At 46.4% G+C, this 19,952-nt stretch overlaps 1 protein-coding gene across 1 annotated transcript in view; it reads left to right on the plus strand.

Moving 5' to 3' along the window:
* ATP8B4 (ATPase phospholipid transporting 8B4 (putative)) overlaps positions 1-19,952 on the plus strand; it is a 3,619,152-nt gene that overhangs the window by 2,980,160 nt on the left and 619,040 nt on the right. The gene's annotated exons all lie outside the window — the stretch shown is intronic.

Consider the following 19,952-nt stretch of genomic DNA (forward strand, 5'->3'; position numbering starts at 1 on the left):
ATTTGGAGTCCCGCCCCAGTGGGCATTTTTTTTTTTTTTAAGAACAGCTGTTTTATTAGCATTTGGAGTCCCGCCCCAGTGGGCATAGGCATGCTGGTCATGGTAGTTCATAGTGCTGTCCCCGGACTCGCAGTTCATCAAACCCAGTGGATGCCGCTCCTGCGCCCTTAATAAAATAAATGTTCCTTGTTAGGAGAAAGATGTTGGCAGTACTGCTTCCCTCAGCCAATTTCATCCTATGGCTCAGGCCCCCGATGTCCTCGCAGCGCTCGTGTTTCCAAGCGCCAAGGATCCGCCTTTCAGCGTCAGAGCATCCTCGCGGCCGGGCACAGCCGCTTAATTTATTCAAAGACAAAAGGTTACCCTCGTGAGGATGCCGCTTTCAACAGGGTTACCGCACTCAGCGCCGTAGGTAGCAGTTGGGTGAGCAGGCTGCCCCCTTTCTTTAGGCAAGCTGTTTTATTAGCATTTGGAGTCCCGCCCCATTTGGAGTCCCGCCATCAAACCCAGTGCCCGGCCGCGAGGATGCTCTGACGCTGAAAGGCGGATCCTTGGCGCTTGGAAACACGAGCGCTGCGAGGACATCGGGGGCCTGAGCCATAGGATGAAATTGGCTGAGGGAAGCAGTACTGCCAACATCTTTCTCCTAACAAGGAACATTTATTTTATTAAGGGCGCAGGAGCGGCATCCACTGGGTTTGATGAACTGCGAGTCCGGGGACAGCACTATGAACTACCATGACCAGCATGCCTATGCCCACTGGGGCGGGACTCCAAAAGCTAATAAAACAGCTGTTCTTACTCCGCATCCTGTTTCCTTTTTGCCAGTGAACAAGAGCTCAAGGGAGCTCGAAACGCGTTTGGCCTAAAGAAAGGGGGCAGCCTGCTCACCCAACTGCTACCTATGGCGCTGAGTGCGGTAACCCTGTTGAAAGCGGCATCCTCACGAGGGTAACCTTTTGTCTTTGAATAAATTAAGCGGCTGTGCCCGGCCGCGAGGATGCTCTGACGCTGAAAGGCGGATCCTTGGCGCTTGGAAACACGAGTGCTGCGAGGACATCGGGGGCCTGAGCCATAGGATGAAATTGGCTGAGGGAAGCAGTACTGCCAACATCTTTCTCCTAACAAGGAACATTTATTTTATTAAGGGCGCAGGAGCGGCATCCACTGGGTTTGATGAACTGCGAGTCCGGGGACAGCACTATGAACTACCATGACCAGCATGCCTATGCCCACTGGGGCGGGACTCCAAATGCTAATAAAACAGCTGTTCTTACTCCGCATCCTGTTTCCTTTTTGCCAGTGAACAAGAGCTCAAGGGAGCTCGAAACGCGTTTGGCCTAAAGAAAGGGGGCAGCCTGCTCACCCAACTGCTACCTACGGCGCTGAGTGCGGTAACCCTGTTGAAAGCGGCATCCTCACGAGGGTAACCTTTTGTCTTTGAATAAATTAAGCGGCTGTGCCCGGCCGCGAGGATGCTCTGACGCTGAAAGGCGGATCCTTGGCGCTTGGAAACACGAGCGCTGCGAGGACATCGGGGGCCTGAGCCATAGGATGAAATTGGCTGAGGGAAGCAGTACTGCCAACATCTTTCTCCTAACAAGGAACATTTATTTTATTAAGGGCGCAGGAGCGGCATCCACTGGGTTTGATGAACTGCGAGTCCGGGGACAGCACTATGAACTACCATGACCAGCATGCCTATGCCCACTGGGGCGGGACTCCAAATGCTAATAAAACAGCTGTTCTTACTCCGCATCCTGTTTCCTTTTTGCCAGTGAACAAGAGCTCAAGGGAGCTCGAAACGCGTTTGGCCTAAAGAAAGGGGGCAGCCTGCTCACCCAACTGCTACCTACGGCGCTGAGTGCGGTAACCCTGTTGAAAGCGGCATCCTCACGAGGATAACCTTTTGTCTTTGAATAAAGTAAGCGGCTGTGCCCGGCCGCGAGGATGCTCTGACGCTGAAAGGCGGATCCTTGGCGCTTGGAAACACGAGCGCTGCGAGGACATCGGGGGCCTGAGCCATAGGATGAAATTGGCTGAGGGAAGCAGTACTGCCAACATCTTTCTCCTAACAAGGAACATTTATTTTATTAAGGGCGCAGGAGCGGCATCCACTGGGTTTGATGAACTGCGAGTCCGGGGACAGCACTATGAACTACCATGACCAGCATGCCTATGCCCACTGGGGCGGGACTCCAAATGCTAATAAAACAGCTGTTCTTACTCCGCATCCTGTTTCCTTTTTGCCAGTGAACAAGAGCTCAAGGGAGCTCGAAACGCGTTTGGCCTAAAGAAAGGGGGCAGCCTGCTCACCCAACTGCTACCTACGGCGCTGAGTGCGGTAACCCTGTTGAAAGCGGCATCCTCCCGAGGGTAACCTTTTGTCTTTGAATAAATTAAGCGGCTGTGCCCGGCCGCGAGGATGCTCTGACGCTGAAAGGCGGATCCTTGGCGCTTGGAAACACGAGCGCTGCGAGGACATCGGGGGCCTGAGCCATAGGATGAAATTGGCTGAGGGAAGCAATACTGCCAACATCTTTCTCCTAACAAGGAACATTTATTTTATTAAGGGCGCAGGAGCGGCATCCACTGGGTTTGATGAACTGCGAGTCCGGGGACAGCACTATGAACTACCATGACCAGCATGCCTATGCCCACTGGGGCGGGACTCCAAATGCTAATAAAACAGCTGTTCTTACTCCGCATCCTTTTTCCTTTTTGCCGGTGAACAAGAGCTCAAGGGAGCTCGAAACGCGTTTGGCCTAAAGAAAGGGGGCAGCCTGCTCACCCAACTGCTACCTACGGCGCTGAGTGCGGTAACCCTGTTGAAAGCGGCATCCTCACGAGGGTAACCTTTTGTCTTTGAATAAATTAAGCGGCTGTGCCCGGCCGCGAGGATGCTCTGACGCTGAAAAGCGGATCCTTGGCGCTTGGAAACACGAGCGCTGCGAGGACATCGGGGGCCTGAGCCATAGGATGAAATTGGCTGAGGGAAGCAGTACTGCCAACATCTTTCTCCTAACAAGGAACATTTATTTTATTAAGGGCGCAGGAGCGGCATCCACTGGGTTTGATGAACTGCGAGTCCGGGGACAGCACTATGAACTACCATGACCAGCATGCCTATGCCCACTGGGGCGGGACTCCAAATGCTAATAAAACAGCTGTTCTTACTCCGCATCCTGTTTCCTTTTTGCCAGTGAACAAGAGCTCAAGGGAGCTCGAAACCCGTTTGGCCTAAAGAAAGGGGGCAGCCTGCTCACTCAACTGCTACCTACGGCGCTGAGTGCGGTAACCCTGTTGAAAGCGGCATCCTCACGAGGGTAACCTTTTGTCTTTGAATAAATTAAGCGGCTGTGCCCGGCCGCGAGGATGCTCTGACGCTGAAAGGCGGATCCTTGGCGCTTGGAAACACGAGCGCTGCGAGGACATCGGGGGCCTGAGCCATAGGATGAAATTGGCTGAGGGAAGCAGTACTGCCAACATCTTTCTCCTAACAAGGAACATTTATTTTATTAAGGGCGCAGGAGCGGCATCCACTGGGTTTGATGAACTGCGAGTCCGGGGACAGCACTATGAACTACCATGACCAGCATGCCTATGCCCACTGGGGCGGGACTCCAAATGCTAATAAAACAGCTGTTCTTACTCCGCATCCTGTTTCCTTTTTGCCAGTGAACAAGAGCTCAAGGGAGCTCGAAACGCGTTTGGCCTAAAGAAAGGGGGCAGCCTGCTCACCCAACTGCTACCTACGGCGCTGAGTGCGGTAACCCTGTTGAAAGCGGCATCCTCACGAGGGTAACCTTTTGTCTTTGAATATATATATATATATATATATATATATATATATATATATATATATATATATATATATATACATATATATATATATACATTTCAATATTTTCTGCAGTACTTTCTAGATACTTTCACGAGAGTACCGCGGTACTCAATAAATGTTTTTAAGAATATATCTATAAATAATATTACTTTTCCCTCCCTTTACAAAATTTACTAAATTGCCTAATTTTTTTCTCTGCATTAAAACAAGCATAATAACCTATAATGCACATTAAAACACAGAGCAGAGGCAAAGTGTGGCCTAAACAACATGGCTGCCTTTTCATTATGCAAGGGTTTCATTAAACAATCACACAAAGGTATCTAGGCCCAAAATTTCACAAAGATTTTGTCCCTTGGTACTTAAAATCTACTTAACCAATTTAGATCAAAATAAAAACCCTTTCCACACCATAATCTATATTCCTACCAGATTTCATGAAAATCCAATCAGCCTTTTTGCCGCTAGATCTGTGTAAAAAGTCCATGGGATATAGATTGCTGGAAAACGTGCTTTGGGACCCCCTTTTTCTTTGCATCCTCTTAACTAATCCCCACAAAACTTTGCACCATCAGCTAATGTAGAAAAAGGAATCGGTCTGAAAAGTTTTCGGACGATTCGTAAAATGATGGCAATGTTTTTAGCAATCTAAAATCTCTTAGAAACTGCGGATCCAAAGCCCAATAAATCCTACAAACTGCAATGTAAATTTATTACAACATTTTTAAAAAGTTAAATATGTAAACAATAATTCTGTAGTTACTATGTTGTGACCATGATGTTATGGTCAGAAGATAAGTTTTAGTCAATATTCAAATGGCACCGCTTGCTACCCTTTAATGTAGCCCTGACTGAGTCCATTATGGTAGCCGTTATTGACCCTGCCCTACCCCACAGAGCCTTATATTTCAGGCTTCCATGAGCAAAGTTACCCGGACCCTTTTCCTTCTACCTTTCTGAAAAGAGAATTAAATAAAAAAAGACTATGGACAAGAAAATGTATTCCTATGCAAGCAGTGTCCTTTGCTCTTTGAATTATGCTGTCTCCTGGGTTGCCACACTAATGTCCTTTGAGACTTAGCTAGTGAAGTATTACTGGCCTTGTCAGAAAACTCATGAAATTCCTAAGCTAAGAAGGTGCTGACATTTATAGTATGTTACAAAATATATTTATGGTCCAGCCTAGATACTACAGATTCTATTGCTTATGCTATGGTTTTTAATATTGTCATCAGAATCCAAACCTCACTTATGAACATGCCTTGATGGAACTAAGTTTTTTGGTCAGAAAGAGAATGCACCACAGAGCCGTGGCTCATTCCCAGTTGTTACACTCCCCCACTTGACAATTTTCTCAACAATGTATTTTTGAGGGGCATTGCCTATGACCAGAGGCAGCCCCCACTGCTCATTCAACAGCGTAGGTGGTGGTAGAGGTTGGAATCACCAAAAGCAGCAGCATTCCTTCCCCTCATTTTCACACAGCACACCATCATTAAGCCTCTTTAGTTTCTCCTCCAACAGCAATTAAGAAACAGTAAGGGGGTGAATCAAGTGCTCTCTTCCCAATGGTGCTCGATTATATTGGACCAGTGGGTACCAAAAATCATTCAATGAGGTTATACCCTTCCCTTCCTGTGCATCCCTCCTCATGTCCCTCCAGGTTGTGCTCGGACCTCACTGGATTCTGCCACTATTTCTTTCCAAAGAGATGATGATGTATTTTGACCCCTTGCCCCCACCATCTCTTCAACCTTGGAACCAATCCAGTAGGAGAAAACACACACATTTTGTAAGGATTTTAGTACGCACATGGATGTATAGCAGACCTATATATATAGCATCTACGACTGTGTTTGGTGGCGGTGTATATTTGGGACTTTTCTTGTTTTTCTTTATGATTATTTGTACTTACTTTTCGATCACGGGACTTTTATTTAGGACACTGTTTGCTGGTGCTCCGGAAGACTTTGAAGAACAGTCTTGAGAATAGAGGGTGAGATAGTTTTTCCCTTATTTGATCTGCAAATTATTGAGCATTTCACTAATGAGTAGCGTGCTAGACAGAGAGTCAACTGCTATGGTTTAACAAATTGTATATGGGCATACTTTATCCAGATATCAATAGGTAGTGGTGTCCCAAAGAGGACTGGTGTCTAACTAGTGTTCTTTACTTATACAGCTGTGGATCTCACACTACCAGAAGTACAAGGAATCTCTGTTTTTTGATGAACAATAGGACAAAGAGCATCTTGTCAATCAGTGGGTGTCAGATTTTTTTAGCTGGTTGTTTCTTTTGAGGTCCTCACGTGAACTTCAGGTGATCATATTAAAAACACTGGGTGACTCTATCTTTAATTTCAATCTCTAATCATAAGACTTCAGTTCTCTCTTTCGGTTCTGAGATCTTTTACTTTTATTCAAAGATACTGATATGAACCATGCTTGATAAACTGTGAAAAACTGTCATAAGAACATGATGATGCCTATGGGTGCTAGCAGGTGTCGAACAAAGGAGAGACTTTGGTCTAAGTTTGGAGTCTTGCTGTATCAGATTGATTATGTCTATGATTAGAAATGTTTTATAAATACTACAAGGCACATGTCTGTGGATATTTAAAAATGTGGTGTAGGCTGTAGGAATTCATCAGAGACACCTGATTTTACATAAGTGTTTTATAATCTTGTGTTACAGCCTTGATGAAGTCTCAGTGGAGATGAAACGTGTTGGCATAGTGGCAACCATTTATGATGGATGTAACAGCAACAAGGAAATAAAAGGATTCAATTTGAAGAAACTGCATATAGTGGATTCTGTTTATCTCACATGAACTTGGAATCTGAAACGATCTTCACTAAGTGGCCAAATTGTTTGAGGAATAGATCTCTATATTTGGGTCAGAAACAAATCTCTCCAACTGAAAATTGTTTGTGGGATATAGGAACACTGGAGGGTGTGCATGAGTTGCTCTTTACTTTCATGTAGTTTGTATACCCAACAGGTGTCTGTTGAGTATATTGCATCTCTTGGTAGTAGATACATTGGAGCTAAACTTGCACCCCAGTAAGAATTGAAGAATATTGCCTTTATTGATTCACACTGTACTATTATTGATGTGGAGATAGAAAAAGAAAGAACTTCTGATTGTTTGATTCTGCGGTGCCTTTCCCTTTCAGGGAAACATTACTACCTATTTTTTTTATTCAATCCTGTCAGTAGGTAACTCACCAGCATCCTCAACTCCTCCATCTCCACAGCAACCTTCCCTGACAGAAGGAAACACACAGATGTCAGACCCCTCCAACAGAAACAATTGGCCGATCCCAGAGATCTCAAAAATTATCTCTATGCTCCCCTACCCAGCCAAATACTCAAGAAAGCCATCAACCTTCAGCTCACTGATTACCTGGAACAAAACCACCTACTTGATGCTTCACAATCAGGATTCCGTTCCAACTACACCACCGAGACCACACTGATTGCAGCTACAGACAACATCAGAGCCCTCCTGAACCATGGGGGAATGGTGGCCCTGATCCTCCTTGGCCTCTTGGCCACATTTGATACCATCTCCCTCATCGACACACTCCAAAACTTCAATGTACAGCATAACGCCTCCAGAGGATCACCTCCTTGCTTACAGGACACACACATAGCATCCGTCTGCCTCCCTTCGCCTCAGCAACCCAGGACATCATATGTGGCGTATCTCAAGGATCATCCCTCAGCCCCACAATGCTCAACAACTACATGACTCCCCTTGCAGGCGTCATCAGATCCCACAGACTTAATATAATCTCTTGTGCAGACGACACTCAACTAATCCTCTCGCTCACCAAGAACTACTCAAATGCCAAACCCAATTATTGCAGCGCCATGATAGACATATCCAAATACATGAGAGACAGCTGGCTCAAACTCAACTTTGATAAAATAGAAGTACTGATCTTTGGGAATAACACCTCCCCATGAGACCACACCTGATGGCCAGCGTAACCCCAACCAACTCCCACACCAACAGACCACACATGCAACCTTGGCATCATCCTTGGCAGCCAACTGACCACAAAATGACAAGCCAACACATTCCCCTCCCCCTGCTTCCACACCGTACACATGCTCCGCAGAATTTTCAGATGAATTCCAACTAACATCAGGAAGACTGTCATGCAGGCCTACTTCACCAGCCGACTCGACTATGGCAACACTCTCTATGCCAGAATCTACACCCAGCACCTCAGAAGACTCCAGACCAGACAGAACACTGCAGCCAGACTCATCCTGAACCTCCTCAAAGGGGCCCACATCACCCTCCACCTTTGAAACCTCCACTGGCTCTCCAATCAAAAGAGATGACAGTTCAAGATCCTCATGCATGCCTAGAAAGCTCTACACGAGCAAAGACAGTCTTAAATCAACCATTGGCTACACTTTGATCTGCCCACATGACACCTGCGCTCCTCCTTGCTCACCCTCGTACACACCCCCTGAATCCACTACAGCGGGGCTGCTCCTTCTCCGACATCACCTCCAAAACTTGGAATGACATGCCCATCCACCTAGTAACATCACCCTCCCTGGCGGATTTTAGGAAGAAACATAAGACCAGACTTTTCAACAGAGACGCGCCCCCCCACCCCAGCATTCAGATACCTCTAGCGGTGACTGTGTTGCGCTATATAAATATTGATTGATTGATTGATTGATTGATTGACAAGAGACAGATCAAAATCATACCTGAGGCATAGAGGGATTTTAATTTGCTACTCCATGTACTTCTTGGTCCCCATGAAGTATGGGGTAGTGATACTGATTCTGGACATCAAAGTTTTGAACTCAATAATCAAGACTTTTAAAATTATGTTCTGTTGGGTTTGGACCATGAGGACTGAATTGTATCCCCACGTTTGAAGCATGAGTACATTCATGTACTGATCCTCTAAACACTCACAAGGTATCTTCTCTTTGTGCTGAGGTCAGATCACTCACAATTCACCTTCCTGACATTCTTCTGATATCAGCCCCTCAGGATTTTACAAAGCTCATTTTGGTGGCCTGGCCTATCTTTGTTGGTTGGGGATACATTTGTTCCTGTACCTTAAACACTGATTTTTGAAGGCAGACTCGCCTCTGTTGGTTTCAGACCAAATGCAGGAAGTGGTGACATTGCTGTCGACCCTGGGATTTTCAGTCAATGAGCACAAGTTACATCTTATAACATCTTAGAGTCTCAACTTATCCATTTTGGTTACATTTGTCCAAATGCTTTTCCACTGCCATAGAGAGTCCTGGAAATTCAGGCTATCATCCTGATATCTCGTGCAAATGTCACTGTCCCTGCCAAGATGGTGCTGAGACTCCTTGGTCTTTGATCGCCTTTTAACCTTCTCATACCTTATGCTCTAAGAAACAGAAGAGCCCTTCAATGGAGCTTTCATCCTCAGTGGAGCCCAGCGTTATAGTTGCCTTTCCAATTGGAGCTGCATCTCACAATAGGCTGCTCAAGGACCTTTTGTGGTGTGTGGTGGATACCAACCTGACATGTAGCAGACTGTTCATTATGTTCCCTCTACAGATCACAGTGCTAACTTAGGTATTGTCTCTAGGTTGGGGAGATCACTTGAACAACGGGGGGATCAGAGTCCAAAGGTGAAGTGCATCTCATCCATCTTTTGGCGCTGCACCTCATCCATCTGGCCCTCAAAGGCTGTCTGTCTTTGATTAAGGACAGGTCAATCCAGGATCTGATAGACAACATGATAAACATATCGTACTGCAACAACCTGGGCGGTAGGGGATTTTGCATGCCTTCTGCCTAGGTACTTTTAGGCTATGGTGCTGGTTGAAATTCATGGTACCTCTCTGACACTAAGTCACCTTGAGGGACCCCTCAACATCAAGGCAGATGATATCGTGCCTACCACAATTGGTGTCTACACCAGAAGTGGCACAGGTCATCTTTGGCTGGTGAGGCATACCCTGTATTATTTATTATTATTTTTTTTGAGCATTTGTAGAGCGCAGCTGATACCTTGCAGGCTTCCTGGCGCTGGAGAATACTCTACTGAGGAGAGACCGGAGTAACTAGCAGGCGGGCAGATTTAGGGGAATAGCCAGGTCTTGATGCGTTTTCTAAATGGAAGAAGTTGTGAGATCTGGCGTATGTCAATGGGCAGACTGTTCCATAATTTGGCCGCTGCGACCCTGAAGGATCTACCCCCGGTTCTGGCTTTGTTGTATCTGGGCACCTTTACCAGACAGGCCGAGGATGATCGTAAGTCTCTGGTGGGAGTGTACCACAGAAACAAAGCTTGCAGGGGTCTGGGCCCGAGTCCGTGCAGAGCCTTGAAGACAATGCAGAGGGACTTGAAAGCCACACGCTGCTTTAAAGGTAGCCAATGTAGCTCGGCCAGGGCTGCTGTGGCCGAAGTCCTTCTCGTCCAGCCAAGAGCCAGCTTGGCGGCGGCAGATTGAATTCTTTGAAGTCGGTCCAGCAGCGTGACTGGAGACTCAAGGAGCAGGGCGTTACAATAGTCAAGGCGACTGAGAATCGTACATCTGACTATCAACGCCCGGGCTTGTGCAGGGAGAAGTGGCATGATTTTTCGCAAGGAGCGTAACAGGGCTGTGCAAATCCCCACTGTTTTTGCTACCTGGGTTTCCATACTCAGCTTGTTGTTGAGCATGGCTCCCAGGTTGCGGACCGAGGAGACTGGCTGAGGTTTGTCTCTTGTCTCTGGAGGCCAGAAGTCACTCGGAAACTGGCGAGGTATATTGGTGCCAGCGCAGAACAGAACCTCTGTTTTGGAGGAGTTGAATTGAAGGGAGTTTCTGTGGAGCCACCCAGCAGTCTCTCTTAGGCAGTCGTGGAAGGTGGTTAAAGGGATGGAATCATCTCCTTCCCAGGAGAAAATGAGCTGCGTGTCGTCAGCGTAATTAATCGTTTTTATCCTAAAAGACTTAATTAACGTGATCAGCGGTATGAGGTAGACGTTAAAAAGGATGGGGCTGATGGAGGAGCCCTGGGGAACTCCCTGGGGAACTCCCTGGGGCACGGGTGCGAAGGTGGATTGGAATGGGGGGAGGGAGACAGCCTGTCTCCTGTCCCGCAGGTAGGAGTGAAACCAAAGCAGCGCTGTGCCATCCACACCTGCTTCACCGAGTCTCTGCAGCAGCGTACTGTGGTTGACCATATCGAATGCGGCAGACAGGTCCAGCAGTATCAATGCTACTGGCTGGCCCCTGTCTGCACGCATGCGAAGGTCCTCCATGGCTGTCAAGACCGCTGTTTCGGTGCCGTGGGCAGGATGGAAGCCGAACTGGAGATCGTCTAAAAAGTTGTTCTGCTCTCATCGTTCGGCGACTTTTGCTGGAAATGTAGACCTTGTCACAAAGAGGAGGGCCCTACTCACGAATGTAAGTTTAAACGTGTAGATTTATTTATAGTCAAATCGTCTTGAGCACACACGTTTAACTCTACACTTTTTTGCTAGTCACCATTTCCATGTTTAGCTTTACACTAAGTGCAGGCTTACATGTCTCTGTTCCCTCAGTTCAGGATGTGGAGCCATTTATGACCTATTTGATAAGTGCAAAGTTACTACTAATAACTTTTCACACATAGGTGGAGATCTCCTCCATCGTTGCATATATTTGCTATGGGGAAGTAGAGGAAAAATACATAGAGTTTAATCATTTAAAAGAATATCAAAATGATTTTGTTTAAAACCAAATATAACATAATTATTTGTAACCTAGAATTAACCAAACAAAATAATGCAGCACAATAACTCTTCAAAATAAATGTTTATTACATGATTATATCATGTACATATTAATTTGTTTTATAAATAGTAACTTATTTTCAAACAAAGTAAAAATATCCTACCCTCATTAGCATTTGAATTTGTAATTAATATTTTGGAATTTAAATTAAAGGTTTTATGGTCTATTAACACACACCATTTTGTTGAACGTTTAGTAGAAACACAATAGTGCTACTAAAGTACTACAAAATGCTATTCCCAAACTTAGAAGTGTAATTCCACACCTCTCATATCCTTTGTGTTGGGAGATCCTCGCACACTTACTACTTTGAATTAATTATGGAAGGGATCCTCACACATGTTAGTTTACTATTTAGTATTAAATATGAGAGGGAGAAGAGCGAGCGGCTGAAAAAGGGTCACACTAGCTACTAAATGGGAATGAGTCTGCTGACGCGCTCTTCCCCCGCAGCTCCGTGCCATCAACGTTGCCGCTGAGCCCCTGCCTCTTTCACGAGGGTTCGAGGCTGCTGCCTGACAGTATTTTAAGCTCTCTTTTGCCCACTTTGATTTCTGTCTGCTTTACTTTATTTTGTATTGTGTTGCTTGTTTTCAGCTTTCACCACCTGTGCCCCTGCTTTTCCCACTTGTGCGCCCCGCCGCTGCTGCCCTTGTGGCCCCTCACTCCCCCCCTGCCCTCACTTGTTCCCGCCTCTCAGCTCATCGTCCCTCCTCCCTCCCCTATTGTACGGCAGCCCCTTTGCGGTCCCACCGCTGGTGCGTCGAAAGCGTGCCAAAGGCAATCCCGTCTGCGCCCGTCCGTGACCTGACGGCGCAGCCAACGCTACCCCCGACAGCACTCCACAAAGTCAACCCAGGCAGCAACAATAACTGCAAGCTAGCTTCACTGGCCAACACCCATGAACTATTCAGCTGCCACCACTGCCATCAAACCTACTGCACCGCCAGGAACACAGACCCAGCAACACCTAACCGCAAGAACACTACAGAACCGAAGACCCTGCAATGCACCCTCCTCAATGTCTGATCCCTCCACAAACACGCCACCGAAATCTTGGACCTCATCGACAGCACCACCCCGGACGTATCGTTCCTCACCGAAACCTGGATCAACACCACCTCGGGACTTGACATCGCCATCACCATCCCCCAAGGGTACAAGATCTCCAGAAAAGACCGCCACACCTGCCCAGGAGGAGGTATTGCCACCGTCCACAAATCCACCCTCCACCTGAGCACACTCCCCGATGAACCCACAGACATGATAGAACATCTATACTTCAAAATACAGACCAACCCTATCACCATCCTCCGAGGAACCCTCATCTACAGACCCCCTGGACCCCACAGACTGTTCACCAATACCATCGCGGACATTATCTCCCCACATGCCATCGCATCCACCAACTACACCCTGCTGGGAGACCTCGACATCCACATCGACAACCAACTTGACCCCAATACCACATCCCTCCTGGACAATCTCCACAACATCGGACTCCTCCAAAGCATGACAGAACCCACATACTCAGCAGGACACACCCTCGACCCCTTCTTCACAACAGGAAACACCATCACCTTCAGCACACCACCGAACTCCCATGGACGGACCACCGTTCGTCCCTTTCACCTTCAGAACACCCATCAACAGACACCAGCACCTACTCCCACGAAGAAACTAGACCAGAATTACCAACGACCAGCTTACCTCTTCACTCAGCAACACTACCCCAACCATCATGGAAAACAATGACCCCAACACAGCAGCCCGAACCCTGCACAGATGGATCTCAAACTGCGCCAACACCATCGCCTCCCTCAATGGAAACAACAACACCCATGCCAAGAAAGCCAGATGGTTTACCACCGAACTTCAAGAATCCAGACCCACGTGCCTCTGCCTCAAAAAGACCTGGAGGAGAACCAAATCCACAGAAGTCCACAACAACTTCAGAGCCGCTACCAATGCCCACAGTCAACTCATCAGTGCTTCCGGATGTGTTGACTACTGACCCCCCCCTTTTGAATTTTCTTATTGTCTTTTGGTCCCACTAGAGCAATCCATCCCTACCTGTTCCTCCTGGCCTGATCCTCTTTCCTCCCCTTGTTTCCCTTTCCTTACATACCCCGTTGGACATGTCTATATTTTATGCTAAGTTATTGTAACTGCTGTTATTGTGCAACACTGTTTTTAAATTTGTAACTCACTGTTCCTTATGTGAAGCTCTCTGATACCTCCTGGTCTAGCCAACACTATATAAAACTCAAATGAATAAATAAAAAAAAGAAATAAATCAGAAAAACAAAGGAAAAAGCAATTGAAGACAGAATCTCCACCCACGCACACAACAGCAAAGAACTCTTCAACTTCATCAAGGAGTTCGCCCAACCCACCAGCGAGTCAAATGACATCCCTCCCTTCCCTCTGCAACAAACTCAGCACCTTCTTTCACCACAAAATCAAGAGCATCTACAACAACTTCGACGAAGACAACCAACACACAGAAACCCCAATTACCACCCCCAACACCCAGAAGCAAACGATTGACAGCTGGACAGCCCTCACTACCGAAGACACACCGAAGACAATGAAGTCAATCCACTCAGGGGCCCCCACGGACCACTGCTCACCACGTTTTCAACAGAGCAGCCGACACCATTGCACCCCTGATCTGCCACTCCATCAACCTCTCCTTGGCAACCGCCTCGTTCCCTGATGACTGGAAGCAAACTGAGGTCCACCCCCTCCTTAAGAAACCCTCTACACACCCCACCGACCTCAAAAACTACAGACCCATCTCCCTTCACCTGTTCCCTGGGAAAGCCATCAACAGCCAACTTGCCACATTCATCAAAGAGCACAACATCCTTAACTCCTCCTAATCCGGCTACAGGACGACATCCGCACCCTACTAGACAAAGGAGAAACAGTAGCCTACATCCTCCTCGACCTCTTGATAGCATTCGACATAGTCTCCCACCGTACCCTAATATTCAGACTCCACGACGCAGGGGTCAAGGACAAGGCCCTTGACTGGATCAGCTCCTTCCTCTCTGGCAGATCACAGTGGGTCAGACTCCCCACTTTCCTCTCGGACCCTACGCCAACCACCGGCGGGATCTCCCAGGGGTCCTCCCTCAGCCCAACGCTCTTCAGGGTCTACATGGCTCCGCTCACTCCCATTGTCAGAACCCATGGACTCAACATTGTGTCATACGAAGACGACACCCAACTTATCCTCTCCCTATCCAACCAACCCAACACCGCCAGAAACAACTTTCGAGAAGGCATGGAAAGCCGTTGCCAAGTGGATGAAAAACAGCTGCCTACAACTCAATGCCAACAAGACGGAAGTACTCATCATGGGCCCAACCCCTGATGCCTGAAACAACACCTGGTGCCCCCCCGCCCTCGGAAACCCGCCCACCCCCACAGACCACGCACACAATCTGGGAAACCAGATCAATGCAGTCTCATCCTCCTGCTTCCACACCCTCCACCTCCAACGTAAGACCTTCAAATGCATCCCTCTGGAACACAGAAAGACCGTCACGCAAGCCCTGGTCACCAGCAGACTCGACTATAACAACGCACTCTACGCCAGATTTAAAAAAAACCTCACTCGCAAGCTACAGAACGTCCAGAACGCGCTTCAAAACTGGTCCTCAACCTGCCGAAACACTGCCACATCTCCCAGCACCTGCGCACACTACAATGGCTCCCTATCGAGACAAGAGTTACTTTCAAGATGCTCACCCACACACACAAGGCCCTCCACGACACCGGGCCTGCACACCTGAACAGCAAACTCAAATTCCACGTTCGATCCAGCTCTCCTATGCTATAGTCCCACGCATCCGGAAATCCAGATCAGGAGGCCGCTCCTTCTCCTTCCTTGCGACCAAGGCCTGGAACGCCCTTCTGCTCCTCCTCAGACAGACAACATCGCTCCCCATCTTCGTAAGAGATCTCAAGACCTGGTTCTTCAATGGACCCCCTCCTTGATGGACCGGGAGCTGCACCCCTCCAAACCCAGTGCCTTGAAACCCTTACGGGTGAGTAGTCACCTCTAACAAATGCTTGATTGATTGATTGATAGGTGTAAGAAATTACCTTTTTTGTGTGGTATACTCCCATTGCAGGTTGTAGAACTCTGTGTGCTTTACCACTGCTAACCTATAGTAAAGTGCCTGTGCTTGCCTTTATCATGGTTGATTTTGTATATCCCTAATTGGTATATTTAACTTACCTATAAGTCACTTGCATATGTTACAGGACATACCCAGGTCATGTATGTTAAATGTAGCTAGTGGACTGCAGCACCTTTTGTGCCAACCACTACAGTGGTAGTGCAAACATGGCCTCAGGCCTACCATTGTAGCTTCACTGTAGCAGTATGAAAATTGTTAATTGACCTATCAAAATAACTCATTTGGACAGGTCAAAAAAGTAATCCTTATTTATTCATCTTGTCCCATAAGGCAGGGTGCATTTGATTTAAAAGTAGAAAGTTAGCGTTAAACATCCTTACTGTGACTAGCACCTTAAAGCTGTTTTAACTACAGCAAGGCCGGGTGTTTCTTAGAGAGACAAGGGGCTGCACTAATAAATGTAATAATCCTAACTTTGGCTGGGAAACAGATAGAAATATAATCCTTGGCCTGTTTATAATATTAATTATACTCCTAATTCACTGGAGAAGTCTGATTTCTAGTACATATTAAGAAAAAGGTACTTTTAGAAATCACCTTTGGGAGGGCCCACAGGCTCTGCACAAGGGGAGAAGTGTTTCACCATTTTGGATCTAGGTAGAGAGCAGCACTGTGGGATTTTTGAGCAGGGCTCACATGGAATGCTCCGAAGTGGTTAGAGTAGCTCCCAGAAGATGTTACCCTATTGGTTAGGGAGGAGACAGATGTCACTCCAGGCACAAGCTAGTGCTAGCCATTACTCTGGCATTCCCAGTTCCCCTCTCAGAACACCTCTGGACCTGAGGAAGATTAGAAAAGAACCTACAGTCTAAACACTGAGAGGAGCCCTGAAGGACTGGACCTGCTCTCTCTTGTACCCAGGGCACAAAAGTGGACACTAGGGTCATAAGGCTGACCTCCTGTTCAAGTTATAGGTAAAGAACAAGCTATAAAAGACCTCCCCTGCAACTACCCAACTGAGCATGTCCACCTGGACCTGCCCTGTACTCTGCTGCTGGAGTGAGACTTGGCCACCAAGTGCTTTTCCTGAGGTCCTGGAACCCTTAGCTGTGTTGGAGTAGTTTCTCCTACCGCCTCTCCAAATTAGTACTTAGAAATGTTAGGCTTTGAAAACCTCCAGAGGACCGGGACAGACACGCCAAACCTTTCCGATCAAGGTATATTGACACTGGGCGGAAGATTCAGGTTTACACCACTCTGAGCTTTATATTAGTAAATGTTTATTTATTTATTTTTATTAAAAAAACTTTTTTATTGTTCTCCATAATTTACCATAGTTGTTGATTTCCCTGTGCTAAAGCATTGGGAAAAGTAAAAAAGTGTATTCAATTTAATAACAAATTAATAAAAATATTGTAAGTTAAATATTAACCCCTTCACTGCGGCGGATAATCCGCCGCAGTGCTAAGGGGGAGGGCGGGCGAGTGGCGGGCGCATGCTGGTGACGGAACCGCTCCGTCACCAGCGTCGGTTGCGCTGTGCTCATGACGGAGCGGTTCCGTCACGGCCCCCCCGCTCAATAGAACGCGCGCGCAGGTGCGAAATCAGCGCCGCGCAGGCGCGGCGGCAGGGCCATGACGGAACCGCTCCGTCATCAGCACAGCGCCACCGCAGCTGATGACGGAGCGGTTCCGTCATCAGCAGGGGAGGGGTTAATATAGTAAAATTGTATACATTTCTTTCAGATGTAAAACAAAAGAAAAAATGTTACAGAGATATTAACTAAATGTTAAATTAAATATTTAATTAATTTGAATATATTAAATTAAATTAAATGTAATTTCTGTAGTTTAAAATAAAAAATCTATTCCTACATAGAATATAAAGAATAAAAAATGACTTTGCTTTAATAATTATTAAAAGATGTACATAATTAATTGAAAGTACTTTAATTGCATTTTAATCAAAAAATGTATTTATTTATTCCAAAAGGTTTCTTGAAATATTTTATGATTAAATAATATATATGATTTATTTCTATTTATTTTATAATGTAAAATGATATTGATTTAGGGCCTGATTTAGATATTTGCAGACTGGTTAATCCCTCACAACGGTGATGGATATCCTATCTGCCGTAAATATAAATCCCATTATAACCTATGGGATTTATGTATTGGTAGACGGGTTATCCGTCACCATTGTGACAGAGTAACCCATCTGCCAAGATCTAAATCAGGCTCTAAGATATTAAAATATTTTAAATAATTTGATTTCATGTAAGCTTATTTCCTATGCAGGTTTTATTTCAAGTCCCTGTCTACATTATTTTTCTTAGGAGTGTGTAAATTAGTTTATAGTTTTTAATAAAAGTTTAAAACTATAATGTAATGGTTTTATTATTAAGGTATTAATTTGTAAAATATTAAATTCTTTAATATACTGTTTTAACACTAAAACTAACAGTTGCCAATTTTTAATTAAAAAGTCAAAATATTATAAATCCTATCTTATGATCTTATCTCACTTCTATCTATCTATACTACTATTATAAAGAGAGAACTTGCACCTTTTGGCCAGGTAAACTCGGGAACCATAGCGCCAATCTACACACCCGATACATCAATGAAAATGTCAGGGTGTGTAGATGGACATAGGCTATATAAATTTAAAAAAAAAGTAAATTAAAAAAATTACGTTTGTAAACAAAGTAGCCCCCTGAAAGTAGCGCCGGCCCGGACCTAGCGCTGGCCACGACGGGACGTGCGTGATGACGACAAGGAGGAGGGCGGTGCAGTAATGCCTCGATTTCAGTCTCTATACTCTGGTATTGTCTTTCTTCTTTTACTGTTATCAGGTTTTGTCTTCAGGGCCGTGTCTCTCTTCTATGTCTACGGCTCTGCAGCAAGCTGTGGGCGGGCCTCGGAGCTGTCACTTTTGTACACACTAAAGATGGCGACAACGGGGGAGCCGAGTGCCGGGCTGGAGAGTCCGAGCGACGAGTGCGGTGGAGCGGAGGGTCCGTGCTTGGGCGCACTGCCCCGAGAGTTGCTGGAACGCATCCTCTGCTCCCCAGGACTTACTGCCGCTGACATCTGCCACGCGGCTCGGAGCTGCCGAAGGTTGCAGGATCTTTGCGGGGCCCGAGGAAAGGTGTGAAGGCAGCAGTTTCGGAGGAGGTACTGGGGCGCAAAGGGTTTAGGATTAGAACAACAATTCTCGAAATGATGACAGAGAGGAGAAATAAGGATAGGGTAATGTGGGCAGTTAACCTGCATTAGATGGCAGATTTTAAGTAACAGGAGAACGGAGTCAACATCAGTGTAAGAGCGAACAGAGATGTATGTGTGGGAGTGCTGCGCTGCAGTGGATTACTCGGTACGAAGTGCAGATAGTGCTGGGGCAGATTATTAAAGAAGAGTTTAAAGCAAACAACGGACATGGTACATGTGGGAAGGAGTGTGTAAGCACATGCACGTAACGGGAAGAAGATGGGGTAGCAATGCAAGAACTGATAAGAAACATAGGAAAGTTTAACAGATCTGGGCGAGCCAAATCTATTCTATACGCGAGTGAGTCGGGCGGGAGGGAGTCGGTGCGGGAGGGGGAGGGGGTCGGGGCAGGAGCGGGTGTACTGCCCCCAGCCCCTTTCTGCCCCAGGCAATGCTGGGGCGGGCTGCTAGTTTAGTACAAAAGCGTTCTTTCTTAACACGCCGAGGGTACCATGATGCCATTTTCCATACATTTACCAACACTGCTCTTGTTCCGGTATATCTGTGTTTGGTTCAAGCTGTATTTAATCATGTCTGGTGTGACCTGTAGCAAAGGACGGAGTTTCATACCCTGGCATGAGTCGGACATGCGTGATGTATGTGTGTTATGCGACCCGCCAGCATAACGGGAAATGTGGTTCTTTCCGATCAGCTTGTTTAAAAGGCTGCTTCTCAGGTCTATTATACGTTTGGCCATCATTGTGTAGTTCTCTTTTCCTTAATTCTAGTTTTAATGTTGCACACTCTCTGTCACCATGTTCTACTAGAAACTTGCTGATTGCAGGATAATAAACATGATTAAAGTTGATAAAAAGTTATTAGTTATAACTTAATCGACTTTTGGGTTTAGTTGATTTAAATCAAGACCCATGTGTTTATTCAGTGTCTCAGCAATG

This window comes from Lissotriton vulgaris, chromosome 2_1, assembly GCF_964263255.1.
Source record: "Lissotriton vulgaris chromosome 2_1, aLisVul1.2, whole genome shotgun sequence".
In the NCBI taxonomy this organism is placed as follows: domain Eukaryota; kingdom Metazoa; phylum Chordata; class Amphibia; order Caudata; family Salamandridae; genus Lissotriton; species Lissotriton vulgaris.